The sequence below is a fragment of the Neltuma alba genome, unplaced genomic scaffold, assembly GCF_004799145.2.
Source record: "Neltuma alba isolate B1F8T4 unplaced genomic scaffold, ASM479914v2 tig00010787_pilon, whole genome shotgun sequence".
Classification (NCBI taxonomy): Eukaryota; Viridiplantae; Streptophyta; class Magnoliopsida; order Fabales; family Fabaceae; genus Neltuma; species Neltuma alba.
In genome coordinates this window covers 493403-519903 of record NW_021635604.1, presented here as the reverse complement: position 1 = coordinate 519903, position 26501 = coordinate 493403, and the positions used below count along the sequence as shown (strand labels likewise).

Genomic DNA, 26501 nt, shown 5'->3' with positions numbered 1-26501 from the left:
ATTCTTCTTCTGCCTTCTCTCCCTTTTTGCTTTCTTTGTTATCTCTCTCATCTTCTCTATTTTGCTTTATTTTTGTTCTTTAGATCATGTCTCATCCTTATCTTGTCTTTTAAGTTGGCCCTTCTTTAGACAAAGCCCTTTCTATTAATCTTTTTGGTCAACTTTTTATAGTGATCTTTAAATCTTTAACTACACTATCTGCTCCAATATCTCATTAACACTTTTCTCTCATTGTGTTCTCTCCCACTCTCTCTCTCTCTCTCAGCAGATTGCCCTTTCTATTCAGTTAGAAGTAATGCTTTCATCTTATCTAACCTTTTCTTTTCCTTGTATGCTTATTTACTTGAGATTTATTTCATTTTTATTAAATTACTGCAATGTGTTCTTATTCATGTCAATGATCATCTCTCTGGTTCAGTCTCTATAGCTCCCTTATTCTGTTTCATTCTTCCTGCAGGTTAATTAGTTTGTCTCTTTCTCCATTTCTTCTAGTTTCCTGTTGCATTCTTATTCTCTCATTGAAGCAAGCTCACTGGTTTCTTTACTAGCCTCAGGTCTGGGCCTCTCATGGGTAATTCCATTTATTGAATTTAAATTTAGTATATTGGGTTCTCTAACTAGCTTCTTCTAGCTTGTTCATCTAATTCTAAGCTTAGTAGTATATTCTAATTTATTTGCTTTTATGCTGACATTTTCTGGAGGGTGTTGAAAAAAAGTTTGCAAAGTTTGACAAGTTTATTGCTTTTAATTGAATGTTTTTAATTAAAATATATCTGTCCTTTTTTTAATTTTATCTTGCAAAGTAGAGCAAATTAATTAGTATGTTGGGTTCTTAAGGACTCGTGCTGCTAGTTTCTTTTCTTGGATCCTAGTTATGTTTGGTAAGCACACGCTGAGAGGTTCTTTGAAAAAAATTAACAACATTAGAAAATTGAATTCAAATTTAAAAGATTAAATTAAAAACAAAGAAATTAAAAACAAGAAATTGAAACAAAATACTATTATATTTGTATGATTTTTTTGCACATGTTTAATGGAAATCAATTTTTCAATATTAACACTAGCGGGGGATATAATTAGTTTAAAATTAAATAATGCACTGATAAAATTAATGATGCATATGTTACCAACCAATATTGATGTATTCTTTTCTTCCGCCATTAAATAATTAGCTGAATAAAATTGTTTGCTTGCTGAAAGAAATAATTTTTTTTTTAATGATTGTGCTCCATATAATTGCATGTTTTGAAATGGTAAACACAAAATTCATCATTATTAATGCTTTATAAAGACAACCCTTCCTTCTCAACAAAAAAAAAAAAAAGAAACTCATTGAACTATCATATTTACTTAGAGTCATTATATATAGTTTTTTAAAAACATATACATATATGTGCACACTATATATTCACTCAAAGATGTGATCCATTTTCACAATCATAACAAGAAATATTGAAAGAAAAAAATAACAAGGGGCATTATTTTTACGTTTTATTAGCCCATTGAAGCGCTGATATAATTGACCAATGTTAATTATTTTATTCAAATAAAGAGAGTGATTTTTATTTAGTACTCGTATCTTATGTAGTAATCTTTTGTTAACATATTAATGTTCTATTAACAATTAATTTGCGCATGATGCTATTCCGTATTAATTCTAGCAAGTATGTTTTTTAACAATTTATGTAAATATTTGACTCATATAACTAGTCTTACTTTTGAGAACCAATTAAAATCTATTGTTAAATTTAAAATATAAAAAAAGAAATGTAAACATGTAAATGTCATTCGGTCCTCTATATAATTTGAAATATGGTTGTATATAGTCAGATTTACGAATTTTTGTGACGAATCCTCTTTGTCACAAGCATATATGTCTTTTACAAATTATCACAAACCCAAGTTATTGACTTATGTAAGTATAAATTAAGATCCGTTTTTGAATATCATGAAACACCTCTTTTTCTTTTCTCTGAATGCGGCAGCACCGGCGTCCTGACGGTGTGTACATCGCCGATAAGGTCCTCCAGTGACGTATCAGAAACTCAGCTGGTCCAGGGAGACATAAGCTACAACGTGACTGGTCTGAGCACGGCGCGTGTGAACGATGAGATTATCATCTTCGCTACAGTGATGCTTCCTGACGGAACGGAGTCGTTTGTCCATGTTTGGCAAGAAGGCCCTCTGGCTGGTTCGACGCCTCAACGACATGAACTCAGCTCTGAGCATACTGATTCGAAGGAGACGTTGGATCTGGTTTCTGGTGTGACTCAAGCCGCTCCAATTGGCGATGATCGCAGAAGGAAAAGGAATGTAAGTAAGAAATTTTGTTCGAATTTAGTTCAAATTTGGCTGAATTTGAGTTGGGTACTATTAAACAGGCTTGTTTATTTAAAGAAAAGAGAATGAAATAGAAAATCTAAAATTCAATGAGAGAAGTTTAGATTCTATATAATTTAAATAAAATTTTTTTTTAACAATCATCGTCAATGTGAATCATCAGTTGATATTAATATCAATTTATATCAACATCATACATAAAATTAAAACCAATGTTGATGTTATTTTTCCTGTTGTCATCAAATAATTTGCAAAACTTTTTTTTTAAATAAAAAGTTTGAAAAAAAATAACTACACATTTGAATTGATGTGGGCACGTTTAAACAAAACCATGTATGATAATGATGCATTTGACAGCTACTCTTGAAATAATGTTTGATATTTGGCATAGAAGGTATATTTTATTACTCGATAAAATATCATCATTTAATAATATTTGAAGTGTAAAAAGAAAATAACACACAATCTTGGGATTTCTTCAACCAATTGGTAAAGACTTAGTTTAGCTGTGGGTTTTATACCGATTGTTGCAGGGATGGTGTAGAAAGTGCAACCGATGGTATTTTCCTAAATAAGATGTGGGATTATTAACTTTTTTACACCGGTTCTATTAGCAACCTGTGTTGAGCTGGGGGACGATGCTGCCAACAGGAGCCATACTAGCAAGATAGTTGAAAGTGTTCAAATCAGTTGATCCTGCTTGGTTTTACCTTCACGTCATTTGCCAAACCTCTGCCTACATCGTCGGTGTTGGTGACTGGGCCTATGGTCTCAAACTCGGCCATGACTGTTGCTGTTGAGTATGACACCCATAGAGCTGTTGGCATCACCATCTTCTGCCTTGCAACTCTTCAGGTACGTATCATTTCCTATAAAATAAAGAGGAAAACTGATGTCCTGTTTGGTTGTTAGAAAGGACAGGAATGGAATGGGACATAATTGGGGGTGGCGGAGAATGGAATTGACCAAAATGATAATGACCATAGATACATTTTAAGAAGAGAGCAATGAAATATTCCTTCCAGTCCTAAATACAGAGCTAGTGAAAGGCTTTATTTTGGTCCTAAATGTAATATCTTAATTCACTTTGTCTTTTAAATTTGTACTTTCTTTCCCAAACTATCTTTGTTATTGCACGTATCAAAAGAATTTCTATCAAGGAGTAGTTCAAATGCTTATTAAATAGTACTACCTTCAGTCCTTAATATAATATTTTGTTTGACTTTTATTTTGGTCTTATATATAAGACTCCAATCCACTTTGTCTCTCATATTTGTGTATTTTTTTTCCAAGGTAGTTCTTTTAACAATAGTAGTTATAGCCAATACATTTGATTAACAAGGATATTTTAGGAAAGACAACACATATTTATTATAAATAACTAACTTAACTTCTTTCCTTAATATCTTCAAATTAGTCAATTAGCTCTTATAATTAGGACCGGAGGTAGTATATTTTAAGAAACCATTACATTTTTTTTTTACAAATAATTAGCTCAACTAATTTTTTTTAATCTCTGCAATTAGTTATCTACCTCCTGCATTTGGGACTAGAGAGAATAACAGAGAGGTGGGAATAAGGATCAACACGTATAAGGTCATGAATCCTAAGGAATGATGAAGAGATTATTCCTCTAGTTAAACTCAACCAAAAATTACATTGGAATCCCAAGAAGTTCAAGCAAACAGGACCTTAATGATACAGGTGTTTGCTCCAGATAATTTGGAAACGGTAGAAAAAGGCTCCATAATTTCAACCAAAAAACTAAAAAAAAATTTATGTACTTTATTTAGAATAAATAAAATTTAAAAAAAAATCTCAACCTTATGAGAGGTGGAAAACGTACTCCGATTATGTTTTAGTTGTGGATAACTTCTCTGAATACATATTATAATGGTACTGAGAGAAACCTGCTCAATTGAATACAAGTGTTTGCTCTGTTTTTTAGGCCAAAAAAGGATCATAAATAGAGAATCTTCTGGAATTTCTACCACTACTTGGTGGGATATGCCACAATAATCCCGTGCGTCTCAACCCGTCCTAGTTGGCTCTATCTGACCCTGCGTCTCTCGCCTTCTCCTTCCTTTCTCCTTCTCCCTTTTTGTGCTTTCATCCAACTTACATATAGTCTCTCCTCCTTCTCTGTTCTGTAATTTGCATTTTCTTTTTAAAAATCCTCAATATTTTTCACTTCAGCAACACTCTGATTAGGATCCTCAGTTTCTTGATGTTCCTCTTCGCTCTTCCCATTCTTTGAGTTGATATTTGGCTGGGCAAACACTTCTCCATTTAGCTTGCCAACATGATTAAAGTTTGTGTTTTTAATAATTTGTTCATGAGATATTACCCAAAAAAAAAAATGTATGAGTTGTGGGGGTTCTTCCATTTGTTTCCAATCAATATCAAAATTGAACAGAGATTGAATGAAATGATTATGTAGGAAAGAGGGTCTTTTTGCCGGAACCTCATATTGGGATTGAGATTCATCTTTTATAGACACACCACTACATGAGCAGTCTCTTTTCTTTTCGTAGTAAAATAGCATTGTAGTGTGGGCTCAAACTGCTTTTCATATGAAATAATTTGTGTGGTTTTGCAATTTCTCGAATGGCCTCGTCAAAATCAATGAGAGAATGTGATTCCTCTGCAAGCTGAGCTCGGAGATCTGCAACAATCTAAGGATATCGAGACAGGGGGCTGGAGAGTGTGGTTGTGGACGATGATGAGGAAAAGGGTTTGGCAGCGGTAGAATTAAGGATTCAAGAAACGATCTAATGCCGGAGAATATGGTCTCTGATTGCGCTTTTCTCTGGGATGATCAGAGATCAAGTCCGCAGATTCAAGAGGATGAGGATGATGTGTATTTGGTCAATCTCAGTTTTATGCTTTTAGACGTGAACGTCACGAACCAACAACCGATTGGATGGGGAGAAAATGGAAGTTTTGAGTTTGTTAATTTAGATTGAAATTACACCCATTTTAATAAATTAGGGACAAAATTGCATCACTTAATAGTTTGGGATGCTAGATGCTTCTCAAAAAATAGTGAGGGTGCTTGTTGCACCTTAACCCTAAACTTTATTTATTATCAACATAAAAATAAAAAAAATATTATGTTCATAATCGTGTCTGCGTCTATATGATCTATAATTTGGTTGGTTTTGATTTTATCTATATTTATGTGGCACAATTAATTCAGGAGTATGATAAGTGAGAGCCATGTCGTATGCTATTGGCATTGGTTCTCTTACAAATTAACAAATTATGAGTCTAATAACCAATGTTTATAATTGATGAAATTATAACGACCCAATAAAAAAATTATAAAGATATGATTAAGAAAGAGATCAAATTATAGGAATATTAATTTCTCCCCCATAACTACTTCTTTGGGATTGTAAACACAAATATTATTTATAGAAAAGTCAAATACAGAGCTTAGAGAAGACTAAACAATGAATAAGTAACGCAAACACGATGAACAAAACAGACTCAAGCAACACGGAAAACAAAAACAAACAAGCAAAAAAAAAAAAACTATCGTTCAAGAAACTAACTGCCACTTAAGCCACCCAAGAACCATCTGCAAGGCCTCTGACTGCAAATATTTTGCTATTTGCAAAAGGAAACCTGTTAATTCTGAAATTTGATGTGGTAATTTCTAAAAATATCCTGTATGCTTGAGTTATAATATGTTTATTATAAAGAAAAATTCCTAAAAAGGTATTTAAATAACACAAATTCTTATTTGGATCACTAAATTTATCAAACCCCTAACAAGTTACATGAGCCAAAAGGAAATTTAAAATTTATGAAATGATTCTAGTGCCTGTTTTATTAGAAAGCAAACGAGAATTCTAAATTAACATGTTTCATTTTGCAGTTAATACCTTTCAATTTTCTTTTACTAAAGCACAAGTATCCTCTTATTCGAGATAATCCTATTCAAGGTACTGTCAAGCACTAAATGTAGGCATCTCTCTCACCTGAGATTCAATACCTTTCAATTTTAAATTAACAATTTTGTGTCTCCATTACACACTTTCAATAAGTCTTTGAATGGTAAATTCAATGACCCAAATAAAATGTGGGTTATTTAAGTGTGTTTTTAAGAGATTTTTCCTGCTGTAAAGGCTTTGTTGTGAACCAGAATTTGTTAATTTTTATCTTGCTAATACCTTTTCTTAGTCATGATTCAAATGACCACAGAATATGCCTCTAATTAATCACATCCTTCTATCTAACCAGACCCCAAATTAATTTCAATATTTCATATTCTCTCTGTCTTTTTTATATATGATCCCAAATTGAATTGGTTTAGTCCTTTTTGTAAGATCCTATTTAGGGGTGTCTAAACATTAAATGTGTTTTTATCAATTTTATCCCTAATTAATTTCCTATTCTCTCTCCTTATCTTTTGTCATATTACATTCTTTTTCATTCTTTATCTCATTATTAGTGCTTCTTTTTCTTATTTGTCGTCTTATTGAATAAGAGGCGTACTTAGAAGAAAAAGTTTAATTTTTACATATTTATTGTATTTAACTAATTTTAACTATTTTCTTAAGTTATGTAATTTAGTGTTAAAAAAATCTTATAAAAAGCGGCTGGAGGGAGTATCATCCTTCTTTATTTGTTTTTTTTTATGACATCATTATTTGTTTATTGCATGTATATGTATGAACAAGATTGATTTAGTAAAGAAAATGAAACACTTCACATGCAACATTTTGAAATTATAAAAATAAAAACATATTAGCCACGGAATTTTACATCAAGGACAAAATTATTCCATAGGTAATTAGCAACAGAAATTCTATCAGTAATCTGTGTAAAGTAATGCTAATTAGTAAAGGAATATAAAGGAACCTTTGACAAAACATGTTTGAAGATATAATTAACAACGAAGAGGAAGATCTGCCCACAAATCTCAACCACCCTGACATATCACAAATATGACCACAAAATAAAGATGCTTAAGCTAACAGCGTTAGGCTCATCCCAATCACAATTTGATTACTTCAAGGAAATTGAACAGACACGATCCCTTACCTGCAACAACAATCCAAATATGAGATGCAAAAAAAAAAAAAAAAAGGTAAATCAAATTGGTTTGTGTAGAAATCAAATCAAACCAAAAGGATAATATTATGTTTGGAAGAAAACTAAATCATGATTTTAAAAGTAATTTTACAGTATACAAAGTAAGTATGTGAAAGATGTTTTGTCTCCACTTGCATAAAAACAATTTTCAAAAGTGTTTTTTGTGATTACCAAACATCCACTTAGAGGATGTTGTACTCACCATAAAGGAAAAAAGCTTTTGATAGAATTTAGCTCCCTTACAACGTCAATTAGGCTCATCCTTTCATGAGGTGACTCCATTGAACATGTAAGCCCAATCATAAACAAACAACGCAAGCATTTCTCAACATTAGGATGGACTTGCATCATGTTCTCCGATATGTCTCCTAAAGCTGCCTGATGAGAGCCTTTGTCGTTTGCCTTGGGGTTCCCAATCAAAAATAAATCCAAGTAATGCAATATAATACAAAACTCGGGTCGTTTCACTTTGAGGAGCCTTTATTTGAAATCCTAAGCAACTAAGTATCAAAAATAAAAAATTGACTTGGAAAGGGATTGATTTTCTTTTTAATTAACTAATTGGCAAAATTTAAAAGGATGCAAAATGAGTAAATAATTTTTGGATTTTTAGTTTATAAAATGGATATGAATAAAATAAGCAAAGTGAGTAAACAAGTGACAGCAAATGGAAAAGCAATCCTCTAGCACAATGATTAAGGCTATCATTACTTCAATTAATTTGGGAGTTAGCTAAATTCAAAAGACTCTAAGGGCCACCCCCTAGACTCGGTTTAATTAGAATAATCAACACCAAGCCACCTTGCATATTAATTATTCACAATTAAACTGTTTCAGCACAATTAGCCAAAAAGAAAATCAAAGAAAAGCAATTAACATTTTTAGTCCAATAACCAAGCCACCTTGAATTACTACTAAATGTTCACAATAATTTCAAAACATAGTCTGACCCAGTACAATGTAAAGAAATTAAAGCTAATTACAGCATAATGTTAAATGCTAATCAAAGATTCTAACAACTACAACTAATCTCAATACAAATATAAATCATCACAGCCCATTCAAACATTATAAAATTCATTCTAAGACCTAGAAATCACAATTATAATGAAAGAAGTAAAGATTAGAAGAGTTGAAACTCTCCTTTGAAGTTTCAAGTTCAAGCCATAAATATTGTGCCAGAGAATTGAAGGATTTAGCCAAGCCCCTGCATCACTGAAGCTCCACCGTAAGCTTCAGCGATTAAAGCCATAACAGATAGCACAAACGAAGATAAAAGAGACGATGATGATGGCGAATGGGCTTCCTGTCTCGCGTCTCTGCTCACGCTGCTGTGCCTCTCGTGTCCTCTCTCAATTTTTCTTCCGCCGCCCCTGCTCCCTTGCGTGGGTGTGTGTCCTCTTATTTCCGCCCGCCTCCTTGTGTTTGAAGAAGAATTATAGTATATTAGGTTTGGGGGGCAAAACGTTGCGTTTTGCTCCCCCTTTTATTATTATATATATTTTTTAATTTATTTTTCTTTTATTTTTTTTCTCTTTTTTTTTTAATTTTGATTTTTATTTTTAAATCTTCTAAAAACCTGCAAACAAAATTCAAGGATAAGGTAGCATTAATGGTCCACAAAAATCAATTAGTCACAATTAAACCAAAATATGACAATTTTGCCCCTAAAAAATAATAATTTAAAATAAAACATATTAAATCAATTAAGGCAAAAAGGGACCAATTAAGCTGACAAAACTCACATAAAAGATACCAAAATATATAAAAATAATTGAGTTTGTCACTGCCACTGCATGGTCTAGTTCTTGTGGAAAAATAGTTGGGCTTACAACTTCCAAAAGCTTGTTAGGAAATGCATTTTTCACATATATTTGAAGACTGTGGCCATCTTTAAACATACCTCCAATGGGTCTTCTTTTAGTTAGCATCTCCAAGACAAGAATGCCAAAGCTATACATGTCACCTTGTGTTGATACCTCGGAACCCATTCCATATTCTGAAACATTGTAGTAAAAAATGGAAAAAAAAATTGAGTTAAAAAACATAATGAACCGCATGTCTTTGTAGTAAAAAAATATATTAAATGATACCTGGAGGAATATAGCCAATAGTACCCTTTATTCCGATTGTGCTGCTTTGCTTATTAGAGGTGGTTTCAACAGTTGATAGTAGTCTTGCCAATCCAAAATCACTCAAATGAGCAACCATGTTTCCATCCAGAAGAACATTGCTTGGCTTCAAATCACAATGAATTAGAGGTTGCCCGTGTTCATTGTGAAGATAGTTTAATGCAGACGCAATGTCGATAACAATATTTATTATTTGATCAAGGAGCAAAATTCTTGGATGATCTAGATTCTCTGCTCTAGGATACAACCAATTTTCCAAGTTTCCATTCACCATATAATCATAAACTAGAGCCTTAAATTCATGGCCCTTGTAATCTATGCTAGAGCAACATGTTATAATTTTGACGAGATTTCGATGCTTGGCATTTCTAAGTGCATTGCATTCAGCCACAAAACTCTTGTGAGCTCCCCTTATTTGAAGGCTAATGACCTTTATCGCAACAACTTCATTAGATTCAAAACTTCCCTTATATACAAAGCCAAAACTCCCTGATCCTATCAAGTTGTTGATAGAGAATCCATTTGTGGCATTATGCAAACTTTGATATGATACTTTTGAAATCATGTCAATTGTTTCTGAACATGAAGCTTTCTTGCTTCTTTTTCTCCCATGATAAATAGCAACAACAAATGCCAGAAGCAGAAAAGCAATCACGCAACATATTGATATGAGCAACTTGAAATTTGGATGCTTTCGTTGTCTAGTAGATTTAAGAGGGCATGGTGGCAGCTCCAACTTTGATATGCCTCCACAAAGCTTCTTATTTCCCACAAGTGATATTGCACTTGCCTTGCTAAAGATGCCTTTGGTTGGTACTTCCCCATCAAGCATGTTGAAGGAAACATTTAGGTACTCCAAGAGAGCAATATCTTGCAGGCCTTTTGGAATTGATCCAGACAAGTTATTTTGTGACAAGTCTAGATATCTTAGACCTTTTAATGAAGCCAAAGAGGAGGGGATGGTTTCTTGAAAGAAATTTCCTTGCAAAAAGAGATACTCTAAGGTTTGGCAATCTCCAATAGTTTGAGGAATTTTCCCAGAGATATGGTTATGAGAGGCATCCAAGTTACCAATATTTTTTAAGTTTCCAACCTCACTAGGGATATTACCACCAAAAGAGTTATGTGACAAGTTCAATAAAATTGATAGAGATGAAAGAGTAATTAGCTGGACTGGTATGGCTCCACTAAAATTGTTTTGTGACAGATCAAGATATTGTAAACTTTTACAATTACCAATAGTTGGAGGAACCTTTCCTTCAAACATGTTTTGTGACAAATCTAGGTGAAATAACCGAGAGAGATTACCTATGAAATGTTTTATTTCTCCAGAAAATTTATTTCCCCCCAAACTCAATAATTGCATATTCTGAAAATTCTTGAAAGTAGTCGGGATGATGTCAGTGAAATGATTCATCTCCATAGTTAGTGATGTTAGGCCAACAAGGTTTCCTAATGAAGTAGGGATTTTGCCAAATATTTTATTATAACCAAGAAACAACCTGGTGAGTTGGGTGGACAAATTGCCTATGGCATCTGGTAAATGGCCCCCCAAATTATTGTAGTGAATTGCTAGAACTCGCAATTTACTACAATTGCTCAAAGAATACAGAAACTCCCAATCTTTAGAAGAATTACTTCCCAAATTATTTGTACCCAATTCTAGGAATGAAAGGTCATGCAACTTTCCAAGATTTGGAATTAGCCCTGTAAAGTTATTTCGTCCTACAGATATTATTTCAAGCATAGAGGCATTTACCAAGGATGCTGGGATAGGACCTGAGATTTGATTTCTTGCAATTGCCAACTATTGCAGATTAGGGAGGCTATTGAACATGTTGGTTGGGAGGGAGCCATTAAATTGATTGCCAAAAAGTCCAATAATAGTGAGGGATGACAAATTGTATAGAGAAGAAGGAATTGGCCCAGAAAACTTGTTTGAACCCATTGAAAAAATTGTCAAATTTTTCAAGCGCCCTATTTCTTTAGGTATATTCCCCTCTAGCTTATTAAAAGCAAGAAAAATACCTGTAAGGGAAGATAGATTCCACATGGACATTGGGATTTGCCCAATAAAATTGTTCTCAAGTAGATATAACTTTTCAAGGTTATGGAGGTAGCCAATCTCCATGGGTATTTTGCCAGTAAGCTTATTTCCACCAAATGATAAGTACCTGAGTTTAGAGCAACTCGTGACATTGACAGGAAATTTCCCAGTCAATGTATTATTGGAGAGATAAAGTACCTGGAGCTGTAACAAACGACCCAAATCTTGTGGGATTTCTCCGTAGAAATTGTTGTTATCAAGAACGATGGTTCTGAGGTAGGAGAGATTGCCAATGAAGGGTGATATAGAACCACGCAATTGATATCCTTGTAACACCAACTGTGTAACTCTGCGATGCTTGTTGCCGCAAGTGATGCCATGCCAGTTGCAGAAGTGTGTAGAAACATTCCAAGAGTCCAATATATGACTTGGATCACTGGATATTAATTCCTTAAATTTGAGCAAGGACAAATGATCGGTCTCATTATCCCATGAAGAAGCTGCTAGACGAGGTCGAAAGATCAAAGTGAAGAAGAGAAGCAATTGAAGGCATTGGGACCAAAATGAAAGAAACACAGGAGAAAAAGGCTTCATTTTGTTCCGAAACTCGAAAGCTACTAGAGCTCTTTGTAAGGCAAAGATACGCAGACTTGTAATTCCTTGATCTTAATTTAAATAGTTTCAAAGTCAAAGTCAATAGAACATTGCCCACTGCTTCAGCCTAGTATTAATTTTCTGATTTATTTATTTTTGTTTAAAAGCAATTGCTACCTCGTATCCTTAATCGTTTGAGAGGTTTTGTATGCTAATTTATAAATTTTATTAATAGATTGACTCTACCAGGTTCTCCCATATTAGGAAAAAAAAAAAGTGAAGTAGTCCTTGTTCCGGCGCTGAAAATTGTGTTCGTTAATATGCGACGTTGTTATTACAACAAGAAAATCGCAGTAATTTATTTTTTTATTATTATAATTGAATTTTTATGGCTTTTAAACCATTTGGTTGTTTCACGTGCTCATTCCGTTGAACAAGCAAGTCCAATCCTACGCAAAGAACATAAGCATTTTGTGAATTGGCAATTCTCTAAAAAGAATAATAGATGGATTCATACACACAAATGAAATAACACAATTATGAACTTTATCAAATTCTCTCATAGTTTTAATAATAATAATAACAAGTTAAATTATTTTTTGCTCAATAATTACAAGCACGGTACGAATTAAAAGTCTTAGGGGGTGTTTGGGAATGCCTAAAGGTGCTTCTAAGAAACACTTTTTCGCAAAACGAGACAAACCGCTCTACATATTTACTTCGTAAACCGTAGAAGCAATTTTAAAACTATGGTTTGGTTTACATCTAAATACCCCCTTAATAAAAAAACATGAGACTTGAAGAAGAGTTTTTGCACATATAACACGCAAACGTAGGTTCCACTCTGTCTTCTGGAAAATTCGAAGAATCCCATAAACATATTATTTTAATGAACAAGTCAATCTAAGAACCATATTGCACGTAATAATGATGGGTGGTGGGGTCCTAGTTACTGTCTTTTTGAAAATCTTCTCTTACAAAATTCTACATTTCCTTACGACGACGAAGTTTGGCAAAAGCTAAGGTCTTGCAAATCCTAGTCAATCTTATAATATTCGGTATATTCTTATCAGGGAGCATGCCAAAACAAAATATATAAATTTCAAAATTATAAGTAAGTCTTGTTTATTATACTCTTCTGGTCCTTAATATAAAACCTATTTAACTAATTTGATTAAACTAAGAAAGTTAGATAAGTTAGTTAATTATAAGAAATATGACATGTTTTTCCTAAAACACCATAATCATCTTTTTTAATATCCTCTCTCCCTCTTCTACTTGATTATGGTAGAGGGAGATTCATAGGGGTAGTTTAGGAAAAACTGATAAATATGAGAAATATTTCTTATATTTAGGATTAAAATCAACTCAATAATTAGATCTTATATTAAGAACCGGAAGAGTAGGTTAATAATAGGACTAGAAGAACCCACAGCTGAGTTAAATTGGAGAGCTAACGGAAGCAACAATCTTACTAAATCGAACATTTTGAGTTCTTTGAGTTTTCATATCAGATCTTCATGTTGCAGAGACGTTGAACAAATTATTTCTTGCTCAATAATTACATGCACAGGAGGAATTAAAAGTCTTAGTCAAAAAAACATGAGACTTGAACAGGAGTTTTTGCACATATAACATGCAAACGTTGGTTCCACTCTGTCTTTTGGAAATTCAAAGAATTCCATCAACATATTATTTTAATGAACAAGTCAGTCTAAGAACCATATTGCAAGTAATGGACACGCTTACATGAAATGATGGGTGGTGGGGTCTTAGTTACTGTATTTTGAAAATCTTCTCATACAAAATTCTACATTTACTTATGACGATGAAGTTTGTAAAAGGCCAAGGTCTTGCAAATCCTAGTCAATCTTATAATATTCGTTATATTTTTATCAGGGAGCATCCAAAAAAATATTTAAATTTCAAAATTATAAATAAGTCTTGTTTACTATACTTTGATAACAGTTGACTATTTTGGTTAAAATAAATAATAATAACAGTTGACTACATTTGAAAAACAAATAACAACACATTTTTGTACTCATTTTTTTTGGATTTTAAAATTTTAGAAGTATTTTTTTGACATCTTTTTCTTTTAATATTATCAAATAATATTATTCTTGCTCGCCAAAGAACTTGAAGAAAAACACATTTTTATGACAACATAACCCTACCCACCATCTTCAATTGCCTCCCCTCAACGAAAGTTCATGAATTCAGATCATATATCCATCTCAATTTCAAGAATGTTAAACTCAAAATCAGATTTGTAGGAAGCCAAGGTCTTGCAAAATCCTAGTCAATCTCTTAACATAATACTTTTTATATTTTTACTTCTTATAGCTTTAAATCGTGATTTTTTATTCCTATGATTTCTTAAGGACTTAGTATGAGCTTAAAAATGCCAACTTTTAATTAGCGCCATTAAGTACAAGAACCAAAACTAAAACTTATCAATAAAAAGACAATAATTAAAATCAAAACTTGTTAAAAATGTGTTCATTGAATCCACTTATCTCCTCATTTAAGAAGGCTTAACGTCGTCAATATGACCAGCGTTCCGTTTTCACTATATAACTATAGTTAGGGTTAAGTTTACATGAGTGATTTTTTAATAGGGAAAAGAATGAAAAGAGATCATCCCAACATAACAAGGGCCAAACGAATTTTGATTTTTGGTTCTTATACTTAATGTCATTAGCTCAAGCCAAATGATAATATAGAAATAAAAAATTACAATTTGAAACTATATGAATCAATCCAAATTTAAGCCTATATTCTTAATAAATTCTTCATTCGGATATGATACCAATGAAGAATTTTTGAACATTGTTGAATGACCAGAATGCCTCTCTTTAATTAAAAATAAAAATTGATTATTTTATTCCTCCCAAGTGGTTTATCATCTCTTATTATTAGTATTTAGACAAAAAGCATATAAATAATTTTTCAATGTTTGAAATTTTGTATATATAACTAAAACTTTCAAAATATTTTAATAAACATTTTAAATTACAATATAACTAGACTTTAAATAAATATTTTTATTTTTAGCTTGAAAATATTTATTTAATTATTTTAAAATATTTTAATTATAAAAAATGTTTAATATTAAATTGTTCTAATTTGTTGAATCCTACGTTGCTAATAAATAAAACTAATATAGATGATAAGAAATGAAAATAAAAAAATATTTGTTTAAAGGATACTTATATTTCTAATTTAATATTTTTTTATTAGAATATTTAAATGGTTTTGGTTATATATACAAATTTTAAACAATGTAAAATTATTTATAGGTTTTTTTGACTCAAAAAATGATCATAAAAGATGAGGATCACTTGGAAGGGGTAAAATAATCAATTTTTTTAAATTAAAGAGGGACATCCTTGTTATTTAACAACATTCAGAAATTCTTAATTAGACCTCATTGTCTGATTAAGGATTTGTCAAAAATGTAGGCCTGAATTTGGATCTAGATATTTGGTTGGATTTACTTGGGATTCTCCCAATATTAAATGCAGACAAAAAAAATGGAGAAACTTGAAAATCAAACAATACACAAAGCTTGAGATTAATCAAATTATTCACAATACAAATACTATTCATAATTTCTAAATTAAACAACTTCTGATATTGTTTATACCATAATTTTTTTTTTGGTACCACATCCACATAAAACTGGAAGGCCTTGAAAAATTATATCTAATACTCCTCATATCTTTAAGGTAGGATCTAATTAGGAAGTTGATGTTAGTCATATGTGTAAAACTTATTTCAAATATTTATTAATTTTTTTCTAAATTAATCCTATTGATGTTTCCTCAACAATATAATAATCAAGTAGGAGAGGAAGGAAGGGAATAATAAAAATGTTTAGAATGTTTTCAAAAAACATATCGCATTCTCAATTTTGTTTTTCTTGAAGCAGTTTTCTAGAACATGTTTTGAGAACAAAACTACAAAAACACGTTTGACCACTGTGCAGATAATCATATCTACAAGCAAAAGAGAAAAAAAAAATCATGGGCTTCATTCCAACACAAAATGTAAGATTGTAAGCCCATCAACATGCTTAATTCACCCTCCAACAATGTTAAAGCTGCGGATTCAAGATGCTCAATATGTTACCCAAAAAAAAAGTTAAAAATCATCCTAAAGTATTTTGTGATTTATCCAACATTTTAAAATATTTTTTCAGGTACATCTAATATTTTAAAATATTTTGTAGTAAATAATTTTTAGCTAGACCCTTTATTTTGATAGTTATATTTTATATAATTTTTCATCGTATTGCAGATTGGTCGCTTAAGCATTTTGGGATCCAATTTTTTTACAATTTGAACTGTGTTGCTAGAACTCCAATGATTTGCTGGCGGTAGGTTTATCGACTTTTAGGTTTGGTCTTATGTTTCATGTGTAAGATTGGATGGTCGAGTTTGCGGATATGAATCTTTGCTCGGGCCAATGCTTCTTTCTAACGCACGCCGGCTATGTAAGCTTCTTGGCAAAGCGGTCCAATTAAAGCTTGACATTTGATAGAGGCTAGTTGGGCTCAAGCATTATTTATTTATTTATTTGCTAAAGTAAAGGTATTCTCCTATTGAAGACAATCCTATTCGAGGTATTATAGGGCACTAAATGTGAGTATCTCTCCTAGTAGAGATTCGAATCTTAGTTCGTCATACTGTGAAGGATTAGCCCATTCCACTAGATCCAACCCCTATTGGTTCAGGCCTTATTATTTAAAGTAAAGCTGGTATGCTTGCAGCTTGAAACTCTATTTGAGGTCTATGTCACGAATAAGTTGCCAAGCCGTACAATTGGATATAAGTCATTGGATTTTTTTTAAAAAAAATAAAAGGCAATATTATAAAATCACCAACATTTCAAAATTTCATTTTGACCAGAATGTTGATTTGAGATTTTAAAAATTAGTGTTGCCATTTTGAAATTAGAAATTTTAATAAGGACCGGATGGAGTGTGTTTGAGTAATTGTTTATTTTTGCCAACGATATCTGAATAATTATATTGTTGATGATCTATAAAAGCCCTAGATAATTAAAAATAATAATCAGGTCATTTAAGTTAGTATTGTTTGCATGGCACCGAGTAAAATCAGATTTTGGCACGCGGTAAAAATAAAGCCGAGGAAATCTTAAAGAAAATTGCAAAGCGTATGAGAGGTAGTTTTGAGGAATTAATTCAACTCTGGGTGCTTGGCGTATGCTACCGTATTTATTTACTATTACTTCAAAAATATCCAGAATCAAAGGATGATTAAATTAACCAATTCAACCAAAAAAACCAAATTGATCTTTACATACTATTGCACCACCAAGACCCTTTCCTGCATGTGATCTCAATGTTTTAAAAATTATTTTAAAAAAATAAAAGAAAAATTCGGATGAGTTGCACTAAACTCGCCCGATCCAATCCCATCCCATCCCATCCAGTTCGAGACGGGAAACATGACAAAAGAGTCATCCCTGCCATTTAGCAAAATGGTGTTATCTTGGTACCGTTCATTCCATAAATACCCCTAGTCAGACGAATGACAACTATATTGTTGACCATAGGGGCTTGCGACTGGCTTGCTAAGCAGCTAAACCAAGAATATTAATGAACTGAGGAGAGTAGTAGAGATAGAGTTGTTTTGGTCGGAATTATTTACCAAATTGTCATTAATGAAAACAGATATTTTATGTTTTTTCCCCCAGTTCTATGGAACTAAAAATAACCAAAAAGTGCAAAAGTTGTTGTGATTTTTTAAAAGATTTTTCTGATTTTTTTTTTAAATTTTTAAGAACATGTCGCTATTTTTTAGTTTTGCAAAACACTTAACTAAAATCTAATTATCAAACAAGTTTTTTCTCATTCATTTTTTTTTAACTGAAAACTGAATAACGTTAACAAAATAAAATTACAACAAAAACAACCTACCCCCCTCATCAATTTTTACCTCTAAAATTAAAGGTGGTTATTGATAAAGAGGAACAAAGAATTATTTAACCTGTGAGCTAGTTTAACTAACCTGTCCATTGCGCTAATCTCATTCCTACTAATACGGTACAAATGTACCTGCGAGTTTCTATCCATAAGAAGTCCAATGTCATCAACGATGTTTTTAAAGGTTACTCTCGTACCCATTCGAATTCACATTTATTGTATCAGTGCGTCTCAATAAAGAGCCTTTGGTCCAATAGAGATTTAGACCATTCAGAATTCCAAGAAGCTTTTTATTGGAATTTGAACGGCGTAAAAATTTGTTTTTGAGAATAAGAAATCTAACAAGCCCTTAATACCTGCTCTTTCTGACTTGTCCGTATCTGCATAGCATTATCTACTTGAATATAACCAAATTTTTGCATGAATGAATGAAGACTAATTTGACTATGTCCAAATGAATGTTTAACTTCACGCGTGATATCTGGCATTATATCACACGCTATTCGTAGTTCGCAGCTTCACACACATACACACACGCACACGGAGAACTTTAATTAAATATAATGCTTTCACAAAGAAAGTTAAAGATGTCAGCTGGTAGCAGAAGTGAGAATATTGAATCAACTATACTTAGTTAATATCTTCTGATGCTTTGCTCGAGACAATGGATGTAGCCATGTAAAGTCGCTGTTGTGCAAATCAACAAAGAAGGAAAAAATCAAACTTCCAGACGCAAAATCTTTGGAAAGATATATATATATCTTGATAAAATAAACCAGTTCAAGCATGTGAAAAGATAATAATAAATCATAATATTTGTCTGAAAAACATCGGCTTCTTCACATGGCTCCCATTGGATTCCTGTTTCAAAAGTTGTACACCAGTTCCCTTTCCATGTTATCTTTATGGTGGCAGAGGAAAAGTGTATGAGAGGTTTACATTTCAGAAGAGGCAATAATGTTTCACGTCACAGAGATCTTTGCTATATTTAGCACCCACCCACCGCAAGCCACTTCCTTTAGTTTCATACTCTTCAACAAATGTGATTTCAGAATTCAAATTCTTTTGTTCAGCCCTCTTCTTGCTCGGTCTTTAAAGTTTAAACCTGCAACATCATTGAAGCATTGAAGCAGATGGTGGACAGTCATGAAAGTAAAGTGCTTCGTTGTTTTAAATATATGTAGTTTGGTAAACATGTTTCGTTCTGTCGTCTAAATCAGTGATGTGGTAGTGTAAGAAGAACATGCTCCTTCTTTTCCACTTATTTTGCTGCATTGTGAAACCATAATAATCGGATATAGAAGAATCCACAGCTGAGTTAAATCGGAGAGCCAACGGAAGCGACAATCTTGCTAAATCGAACATTTTGAGTTCTTATGAGTTTTCATATCATCAGATCTTCATGTTGCAGAGACGTTGAACAAAGTAATAAATAGGTGTTTCTCATGCTCTGTTTCTCTTTGACTCCTCCTATTTAGACTGGATTCTTACTCCCATGTGTGTGTCATTTGGTAAAGAATGTTGAGCGTATTTTTGTTTTATTTCATCTTGGTGTTCACTTTCTTATGTTTCTCTTCTGCCTCAAACCCATGTTCTTTCTGAGTTTTGACATCTCAAATATCATATCTCATTAATTTACGATTTGACCTTTCTAATGTTGATCATATTTCGTTGACCTTTCGCAAGTTCCTTTTATCTTACATTTGGCTCTCACCTCTTTTCAAATCTGACAACTTCACTTTCTTGCAGCAGATGTCTATGGTAAACTGAACTAGATACATCATCATCTGAGGTGGATCGATCAAGAGACATTTCCTTTGAGTTTTCCTTCCTTTTTCCATACGATTATATACAATACAGACCATTGCTCATCTCTGAAGCATGCTTGATTTATTTAGTTCATGAAGTGTTTTATAATTTCCAGCTTCGTAAAATGTGCTTGATTTCTAGCAATAATATTCATTGGTCAGCTTCTCTTCTCCTCCTTCTTGCTTTTGTTTGTTTTTTTTTCCTGTTTTTTTTGCCCCTTCCATGTACAATCAAATTTCCAAACCCTGTAAGGTTGTGTTTTTTTTCCCCCCATCACTAAGTTATGAAAGTAAACTGCTTTGTCGTAAACATGTTCCATTGATCTGTTGGTGCATATTTTTGGTTTTATGGTATGAGATTGGTAACCGTTGTTCTTATGCCTCCTCTCCCTTTTTTGCTTTTTTTTCTTATCTCTCATCTTCTCTATTTTGCTTTTTTTTGGTTCTTTAGGTCATGTCTCATCCTTATCTTGTCTTTTAAGTTGGCCCTTCTTTAGACAAAGCGCTTTCTATTAATCTTTTTGGTCAACTTTTTATATTGATCTTTAAATCTTTAACTACACTATATGTCTGCTCCAATATCTCATTAACTCTTTTCTCTCATTGTGTTCTCTCTCACTCACTCTGTGTGTGTGTGTTTGGGGGGGGGGGGAGATAGCTCTTTCTATTCAGTCAGAAGTAATGCTTTCATCTTATCTAACCTTTTCTTTTTCTTGTATGCTTATTTACTTGAGATTTATTTCATGTTTATTAAAGTACTGCAATATGTTCTTATTCATGTCAATGATCATCTCTCTGGTTCAGGCTCTCTGGCTCCCTCATTCTGTTTCATTCTTCCTGCAGGTTAATTAGTTTGTCTCTTTCTCCATTTCTCCTGATTTTCTGTTGCATTCTTATTCTCTCATTGAAGCAAGCTCACTGGTTTCTTTACTAGCCTCAGGTTTGGGCCTCTCATGGGTAATTCCCTTTATTGAATTTAAATTTAGTATATTGGGTTCTCTGACTAGCTTCTTGTAGTTAGTTCATCTAATTCTAAGCTTAGTGCATTCTAATTTATTTGCTTTTATGCTGACATTTTCTGGAGGGGGTTGAAAAAAAGTTTGCCAAGTTTTTGACAAGTTTATTGCTTTTAATTGAATGTTTTTAATTAAAATATATCTGTCTTTTTTTTTTTTATTTTGCAAAGTAGAACAAATTAATTAGTATGTTGGGTTCTTAAGGACTCGTGCTGCTAGTTTCTTTTAGTCTAGTGGGCTCTAAACTTGATATGGATGACTTTTCACTTTTCTTGGATCTTAGTTATGTTGGTTAAGCACACTTTGAGAGGTTCTTTGAAAAAATTAGCAACATTAGAAAATTGAATTCAAATTTAAAAGATTAAATTAAAAACAAAGAAATTAAAAATAAGAAATTGAAACAAAATACTATTATATTTATATGATTTTTTTGCACATGTTTAATGGAAATCAATTTTTCAATATTAACACTAGCGGGGGATATAATTAGTTTAAAATTAAATAATGCACTGATAAAATTAATGATGCATATGTTACCAACCAATATTGATGTATTCTTTTCTTCCACCATTAAATAATTAGCTGAATAAAATTGTTTGCTTGCTGAAAGAAATAATTTTTTTAATGATTGTGCTCCATATAATTGCATGTTTTGAAATGGTAAACATAAAATTCATCATTATTAATGCTTTATAAAGACAACCCGTCCTTCTCCAAAAAAAAAAAAAACGAAACTCATTGAACTATCATATTTACTTAGAGTCATTATATAAAGCTTTTAAAACATATACATGTATGTGCACACTATATATTCACTCAAAGATGTGATCCATTTTCACAATCATAACAAGAAATATTGAAGAAAAAAATAACAAGGGGCATTATATTTACGTTTCATTAGGCCATTGAAGCACCGATATAATTGACCAATGTTAATTATTTTATTCAAATAAAGAGAGTGATTTTTATTTAGTATTCGTATCTTATGTATTAGTCTTTTGTTAACATATTAATGTTCGATTAACAGTTAATTTGCGCATGATGCTATTACGTATTAATTCCAGCAAGTATGTTTTTTAACAATTTATGTAAATATTTGACTGATATAACTAGTCTTACTTTTGAGAACCAATTAAAATCTATTGTTAAATTTAAAATATAAAAAAAATGTAGACATGTAAATGTCATTCAATCCTTTATATAATTTGAAATATGGTTGTATATAGTCAGATTTACGAATTTTTGTGACGAATCCTCTTTGTCACAAGCATTTGTCTTTTACAAATTATCACAAACCCAAGTTATTAACTTATATAAGTATAAATTAAGATCCGTTTTTGAATATCATGAAACACCTCGTTTTCTTTTCCTGTTGCAGTTTGAGCGGCAAAAAGTATCCCCCTTCTTGTACCCTTGAATCCACAATCAGCGGTAGAAGACCAAGAAATCACCGAGTCACCTTGAATCTAAGCCGTAGGTTTAGTAGGATAAGTTATTTATTTGTATGATATCTGACCGTCTGATCTGTTTACTTGGATGAGGATATGCATGTTGGTGGGTCTCATTCCACAGGTGATATCTGCTATTGTGTTTATCTCTTTCTAGTTACGCGGATTGTATGGTCGTAGAAACTATCCTAATTAGTAGGATCAGTCATGTGGTTTTTTTCCCTCCTCTCTCTAGATTTTGACTATTTTGTATTGTTTGTGGCTTCTTTCATTTTGGGATCCTTTTGTATATTGATTTTACATGAACTATTCTTGAAGGTATGTAGGGCCTTCCCAGCTGTATACCCATATATGTGTTTAGCATTGAGCTTATTCTTTTACAGAGCAGTCTTAGTATAAAATTTTGAGTGACTTTGATTGTGTTATATATTTATATATGAAGAATTTATTCGTGAGTCTTTATAGTTTCATCTTTTATTTAATTACATTTTTATAGTTTTTTTTACAGGGTCTTTATAGTTTCTTCAATTATAGGCATGAGTTGATATGTTATAATCTGTTAATTAGAATGTGTGGATATTGATTATGACATAAGTTGTCGCAAAATAAGAAATGAAAAGGAGGCATTTTTAGAAATAAATACAACAACAATAAAGTCTTAACCACTAAATTGTTCTCTGTCTTTTTTAAGAGGATTTCATGCTATTTGATAAATTTTTTTACGTATATGTTCATTACAAATCTTTTTTTTTTTTTTTGGGTATGATTATATATCCATCTCATTATTCTCATTTCGCCTACCTTCACTTTATACTCAGACAGTACCTATAGAGTCTAATACTCACTATCATATAGAAATACTTAGCAGTGCGGTATTATTTATTTGAGTTAGGTACTATTAGTAAAACAGGCTTATTTATTTAGCTAGAAGAAAATAGAATGAAATAGAAAATCTAAAATTCAATGAGAGAAGTTTAGATTCTATATAATTTAAATAAAAATTTTTTTAACAATCATTGTCAATGTGAATCATCAGTTGATATTAATATCAATTTATATCAATATCATACGTAAAATTAAAACCAATGTTGATGTTAATTTTTCCTGTTGTCATCAAATAATTTGCAAACTTTTTTTTTTAATAAAAAGTTTGAAAAAAAAAACTACACATTTGAATTGACGTGGGCACGCTGTCTTTAAACAAAACCATGTATGATACTTATGCATTTGAAAGGTACTCTTGAAATAATGTTTGATATTTGGCATAGAAGGTATATTTTATTACTCAATAAAATATTATCATTTAATAATATTTGAAGCGTAAAAAGAAAATAACACACAATCTTGGGATTTCTTCAACCAATTGGTAAAGACTCTTTAAGTTTAGCTGTGGGTTTTATACCGATTGTTGCAGGGATGGTGTAGAAAGTGCAGCCGATGGTATTTTCCTAAATAAGATGTGGGATTATTAACTTTTTTTCACCGATTCCATTAGCAACCTGTGTTGAGAACACCTTCTACACCAGCTAAAACGACAACCAGTGTAGATAGTTATAGAACCAATGTAGAGGTCATTTTTTAATAGCTGCAAAAAGACTTTTTTGCACTAATAACTCAGTTAATTCCCTGTTTAGCCACAATTTGTGGCTAAATGCCTTCCTAGTAGTTTGCAAAATCCCAACTGGTCCTTCCAACTTGTTGCACCTGCAAGCAAGACAACTATAATTGCGACCATTAGTTATGGTTTTACAAGGTGGTCAAGGCAGAAACTAGTTTGATTGGAAGTGGGATCCATATATTACACGCAATCTGAAGCAAAGTTTTAGCATTTAACACTTATAAATAGTGTAATTTCTTTTTTATAGATATTGATATTAATGATTAATGATGTGGTAATGGAAAGCACGTTATTAATGTGTGGTGTGAAATGATGATGATGAATAGGTGCATGGAGTGTTGAATGCAGTGAGCTGAAGGGCGATGCTGCCAATAGGAGCCATAATAGCAAGATACTTGAAAGCGTTCAAATCAGCAGACCCTGCTTGGTTTTACCTTCACGTCATTTGCCAAACCTCTGCCTACATCGTCGGTGTTGCTGTTCAGTATGACACCCATAGAGCTCTTGGCATCATCATCTTCTGCCTTGAAACTCTTTAGGCACGTATCATTTCCTATAAAATAAAGAGGAAAACTGATGCCATGTTTGGTTGTTAGAAAGGATAGGAATGGAATTGGACATAATTGGGGGTGGTAGAGAATGGAATTGACCATGGATATATTTTAAGAAGAGAGCAATGAAATATCCCTTCCAGTCCTAAATACAGGAGCTAATGAAGGGTTTTATTTTGATTCTAAATGTAAAATCTCAGTCTATTTTGTCTTTTAAATTTATAGTTTCTTTCCCAAACTATCTTTGTTATTGCACATATCAAATGAATTTCGATCAAGTGATAGCTCAAATGCTTATTAAATAGTATATTTTAAGAAAACATTGTATATTTTTTACAGATAATTAACTCAACTAATTTTTTTAATCTCTGCAATTAGTTATCTACCTCCTGCATTTGGGACTAGAGAGAGTGACAGAGGGATGGGTATGAGGATCAACACGTATAAGGCCATGAATCCTAAGGAATGAAGAAGAGATTATTCCTCTGGTTAAAGTCAACCAAAAATTACATTGGAGTCCCACGGAGTTAAAGCAAACAGGACCTCAATGAAACAGGTGTTTGCTCTAGATAATTTGGAAACTGAAGAAAAAGACCCCATAATTTCAACCAAAAAACTAGGAAAATTTATGTACTTTATTTAGAATAAATAAAATTTTTAAAAAAATCTCAACCTCATCAGAACTAGAAAACGTACTCCGATTATGTTCTAGTTGTGGATAACTTCTCTGAATACATATTATAATGGTACTGAGAGAAACCTGCTCAATTGAATACAAGTGTTTGCTCTGTTTTTGAGGCCAAACAAGGATCATAAATATAGAATCTTCTGGAATTTCTACCACTACTGGGTAGGGCACGCCACAATAATCATCAGCATTGTTAACAAATTTAAAGGCTTCGATGCACTTGAGAACTCTTACGGAGATCGTTATGAAAACTGGAAAAATGCATACATTGGGTTTATTGCAGGTCTTGGTGGAATTGCTGTGTTGGTGGAAGTTTACACTTGGATCATTGTGTTGAAGAGGAAAAGATCAGAGGCCATTCCAAATGGGGTTAATAATAATGGGGGTTAATGATGGGTTTGAATCTAAGCCATCGGTTTAGTTGGATAAATTATTCTGTATGATTTCTGACCGTCTGATATGTGTACTTAGATAAGCATATACATATTGGTGGGTCCCATTCTATAGGTGACATCTACTATTTTGTGTTTATCTCTTTCTGATTATGCAGATTATATGGTTATAAAAACAATCCAAATTAGTAGGATCAGTCATATGGGTTTTTCTTTTCTTTTCAGATTTTGGCTATTTTGTATTGTTTGTGGCTTCTTTCATTTTCGGGATCTTACATGAACTATTCTTGAAGACATGTAGGGCTTTCCCAGGCACATACCCATGTATATGTTTAGCACTAAGCTTATTCTTTTACAGAGTAGTCTAAGAATAAAATTTTGAGTTTGATTGTATTTTATATATATATATGTATGTATATGAAAAATTTATTTGTGAGTCTTTATAGTTTCATCTTATGTTTAATTAGGTTTTTACAGTTTTTTTATTGGGTTTTTATAGCTTCTTCAATTATAAACATTAGTTGATATGTTTATAATCTGTTAATTAGAATATATAGATATTGACTATGTGACATGTAAATTGCCAAAAAATATAAAATGAAATTTTTTTTTCCGCATTAGAAAAAAAAAGTGTTGTTTTTGAAAATAAATGATGAAATGAAATTTATTTATTATCAACATAAAAATAAAAAAAAAATTATGTTCATAACCTTCTCTGCATCTATATGATCTATAATTTGGTTGGTTTTGATTTTCTCTATATTTATGCGGTACAATTAATTCAGGAGTATGATAACTGAGAGCCATGTCA

The 26501-nt window shown here is 32.0% G+C and overlaps 1 pseudogene; it reads left to right on the top strand.

Moving 5' to 3' along the window:
* The first annotated feature begins 1638 nt into the window (after positions 1-1638).
* LOC114759096 (cytochrome b561 and DOMON domain-containing protein At4g17280-like) lies at positions 1639-25688 on the top strand (annotated as a pseudogene).
* Positions 25689-26501: the final 813 nt, after the last annotated feature.